This window comes from Cetorhinus maximus, chromosome 23, assembly GCF_964194155.1.
Source record: "Cetorhinus maximus chromosome 23, sCetMax3.hap1.1, whole genome shotgun sequence".
NCBI lineage: Eukaryota > Metazoa > Chordata > Chondrichthyes > Lamniformes > Cetorhinidae > Cetorhinus > Cetorhinus maximus.
In genome coordinates this window covers 61,685,101-61,689,181 of record NC_135901.1, presented here as the reverse complement: position 1 = coordinate 61,689,181, position 4,081 = coordinate 61,685,101, and the positions used below count along the sequence as shown (strand labels likewise).

Sequence of the window (4,081 nt, the reverse complement as noted above, 5' to 3'; positions counted from 1 at the left end):
TTTCCCCTTTTCAATCATTGTCCATTTCTCACTTGAAGAAAGAGTTTCTGCAGAATCCATGCACAGTTTGCCTTAGTTAACAAAGTTTCTCTGACCCAATGACATGAAGAGTTGGACTAGGATTCCTCATACAGTTTTCGATACAATCATTATTTATTTATGCAATTGATTTCATATCGAATTACGAAAGAACTTTAGTCTGATCAGGCAGGTCATCATTATTTCTGAGCTGATATCTACAATCTAATTCCATTTTCTCTACAAACTGGAGAGCTGGATTCAGGTTCCAGTCTCTGGTGGAGTGGGTCCGAATCCTACCACTCCCAAATTTTCAGCTGCTTCCCCCTTTCGGGCACATTAGGAATTCCCTTTGGGTGAGCCAGACACAAGTCCAGTTTAATACGGGGAGTGGGACAGGTTGTGGTCCTTTATCTTGACAGGGTGAACGAGGAGAGACAATGTAAATAGAAATTGGTGTGGAGGAAAGGCGGGTGTGTGGAATTGGTTTAGTTGCTCTTCCTGAGAGCCAGCACAGACATGACGGGCCGAAAGACTTACTTAAGAGCCGTCTCTGATTTGATATGAACATTTTTTCCCTGAGCAAGTCCTGTTAGTTGCGGGCGAGTGTTGAGGGCGATGTTTCTGACATCCATCGGGGTTTCCCCAATGTTGGTTTGCTGACTGCGGTTCTCGTTGTTCCTGATTTTAACCAGGTGCCAACAGGATTAGTTATCGATTAAATAGAATCAAACAAAATCTCCCGCGCTTTCTCATTTCCATTCATCTGCAAGGATTTGTGAAATCCACAGACGGAAATGGAACAAAACTGAGCCGGTTTGGTGACATCCTTTCTTTCTGGCTGTTTGTCTCTCCTTAGCCCTCTGTCTCTCTCGGTTTATGTGTGTGTGTGTGTGTTCCTGTGTGTGTCAATGTGCTTCACTTCCTCATTTTTACCGATCCACACTTTATTCACCTTAGTTGTGTGGCTTCATATTCAAATCGTAGAGAGAAAATAAAAACAGGTTTAAAAGATTCAAGAGGAATTTTTTTTCTGTATTTTTGAGTGGAGATTATTCAGTTAATAAGTGTCCGAATGTTACAAAGCGGAGGGCGATTGAAATTTTCACTGAGCAACATTTAAACAGACACCGAGTCCTTGTGGTCGAGTGGTTAAGGCCATGGACACATCGAGAGAATGAATTTGTAAATACAAATTGTCCAAACTGATACTCCTCGGACATTTGGGACTGTCTTTCTTCTCGAAGCTGTTCCACGTGTGATATTTGCAGCTCTGACGTGAAACTTCAACTCTCACTCCACTGATTCGGGCGGAGCTGTTGTGCGTTTTCAGTCAATAAGTAAATGAGGCCTGTTTTAACAGTTTGTACCAGGTCAATAAACCTTCATTGCCTGGCCGGGAATCGAGTCCGGGCCATGGCGGTGAAAGGGCCGAATCCTCACCTCTAAATCACGAGGAAAGCTGTCTATAACTTTTGCAACGTGCTTTATCTGGGCCACATTTGCCATTTTTCAGATACTTTCACCAGAGGTGTTTTTAAGGGGTAGCTGCAGTGAAGGATTGGCACCAATACAGTGTCGTTCAATTGGTCTGGTTCCAAATCCTGCTCAGGAATTTAAGAAAAACTTTGAGTTTGCTCAGTGCCTTGACTTCAATGGCGAGAATGTAAGAAAGTACATTCCCCCAAGTGTGTAATAAAATGTCGGAGTGACTGGGAAATGATGCTGGGAAACATAAAATTATAGACAGTTACAGCAAAGAGGCCATTCGGCCTGGCGCGCTGCTTTCAAAGAGCAGTTGTGATTGATTGGTCAGGAGTGATATTTGTGTCAGTGTAAACAGTCGGCAGTAAAATCTCTCACATCACCGCAGCAGACATTCATCACTGAAAGCAACTGACACACGTCAAATTCTGCCGCTTTCATGTCGCATCTTTAACTTCCTGTTCTCCCTTTCAGGCATTTCCATGTCTGTCAAATATCATCCATGCGGAATGTTGTCCTGTTCCTCGTTCCACGAGGAGACTTACTGTGAGTGAGACAGAATAACTGGCTCCATAGCTCAGTGGTTTAGAGCACTGGTCTTGTAAACCAGGGGTCGTGAGTTCAATTCTCACTGGGGCCTGCGATTAATGTTTATGAAATTTGGTAACAAGATAACCTTTGAGCAGAACACTGTAAAAAGATAAAAGCTGGAAATCCAAAACAAAAAAAAACCTGGAAAAACTCCACAGGTCCAACAGCATCTGCGGAGAGGAATATAGTTAACGTTTCGAGTCCGTATGGCTCTTCAACAGAACCTGTTGTAAAGATATCAGAAGGTCATGTCAGTGGCCAACAAGATGGCAGGTGGATTATAATGTAGGCAGGTGCGATTATGTTCACTTGGTTATAAAAATGAGAATAACAGAATGCTTTTAAAATGTGAGAAATTTGTAGGTGCTGATGTTCAAAGAAACTTGGGTGTGCTTGTACAAGCAATGTGGAAAGTTAGCATGCAGGATCAGCATGTTGGCCTTTATTGCAAGGGGATTGGAGAGCAAGAATAAAGAAGTCTTGCTACAGGGTTTTGGTGAGATGGCATCTGGAATCCCGTGTGCTGTTTTCATCTCCACATTTATAAAAGAATAGACTTGCATTGGGGACGGTGCAGGGGAGGTTCACTAAATTGGTCTCTGGAATGAGCTGGTTGTCTTAAGATGAAAGGCTTTTATTCTCTGAAGTTTAGAAGAATGAAAGCCAATCTGATTGAAACCTGTAAAGTTCTGAGAGGGCTTGATAGGGTGGACACAGGGATTGTTTCCGCTGGTCAGGGAGTCGAAAACACTGTGGCTCAGTCTCAGGATAAAGGGTTGATAATTTCGGGCTGAGATGAAGAGAAATTACTTCATCCAAAGGGTTGTGAATCTTTGAATTCTCTACCCAGAGGGTTGTGGATGTTCCAGCATTAAATACATTTAAGGCCGGGATGGACAGATGTTTGGTCTCTCGGGGAACTAAGGGATATGGGGAACGGGCAGGATAATGGAGTTGAAGCCCAAGATCAGCCATGATTGAATTCAATGATGGGACAAGCTCGATGAGCCCTGTGATCTACTCCTGCTCCTATTTCTTGTGATCATGTATATAATAAAGACAGTAATTCATGTTATAATAAAAACAGAAAGTATTGGAAGTTCTCAGCAGGTATGACAGCAAATGTGAAGGGATAAACAGAGTGAAGGTTTCGAGTCTAATTTGACACTTTTTCAGTCCATAAATTGGCTGCTAGTTACGACATTTTTCACAACATCAAGAGAGAATTGAACCCAGGCGGTGAAAGCACCGAGGCTGAACCACTAGAGAGTTAGTTTCCAACTGTAGGTTTAATGGTTTAAGAAAACCTAGGGTCAAATAGACTCGCTCTCTTCCTGCTTCTACTCATATTACCGACATAATTCTGCTTTGTGTCCTTTGGCGACAAGGAAATGTTGTCCAAACTTTGCCAGCCCTGCTGTTATTCGGTAAGTTCTCACAAAAGTATTGCCTGTCTCCAAATATTGCGTACAGTTCTGGAATCTGCATCATAGGAAGGGTGTGATTGCACTGGAGAGAGTGCAGAGGAGATTTACCAAGATGTTGCCTGGGCTGGAGAGTTTTAGTTATGAGGAGAGATTAGATAGGCTGGGTTTATTTTCCTTGGAGCAGAGGAGATTGAGCGGGGACATGATTGAGGTGTATAAAATTATGAGGGGCATAGATAGAGTAGACAGGAAGGAACATTTCCCCTTGGTGGAGGGATCAATAACCAGGGAGCATAGATTTAAGATAAGGGGAAGGAGGTTTAGCGGGGATGTGAGGAAGAATTATTTCACCCAGAGTTAAGTGGAAATCTGGAACTCACTGCCTGAAAGGGTGGTAGGGGCAGAAACCCTCATAACATTCAAAACGTATTTGAATGTGCACTTGCAATGCCATGGCATAGAAGGCTATGGGCCTAGTGCTGGAAAATGGGATTGGAACAGTTAGGTACTTTTTTGACGGCGCAGATTCGATGGGCTGAAGGGCCTCTTTCTGTGCTGTA

The 4,081-nt window shown here is 43.1% G+C and overlaps 1 non-coding gene across 1 annotated transcript; it reads left to right on the top strand.

Moving 5' to 3' along the window:
- The first annotated feature begins 2,069 nt into the window (after positions 1–2,069).
- Positions 2,070–2,143, top strand: trnat-ugu (transfer RNA threonine (anticodon UGU)). The gene has a single exon. It is a non-coding gene; the product is annotated as a tRNA-Thr (tRNA).
- Positions 2,144–4,081: the final 1,938 nt, after the last annotated feature.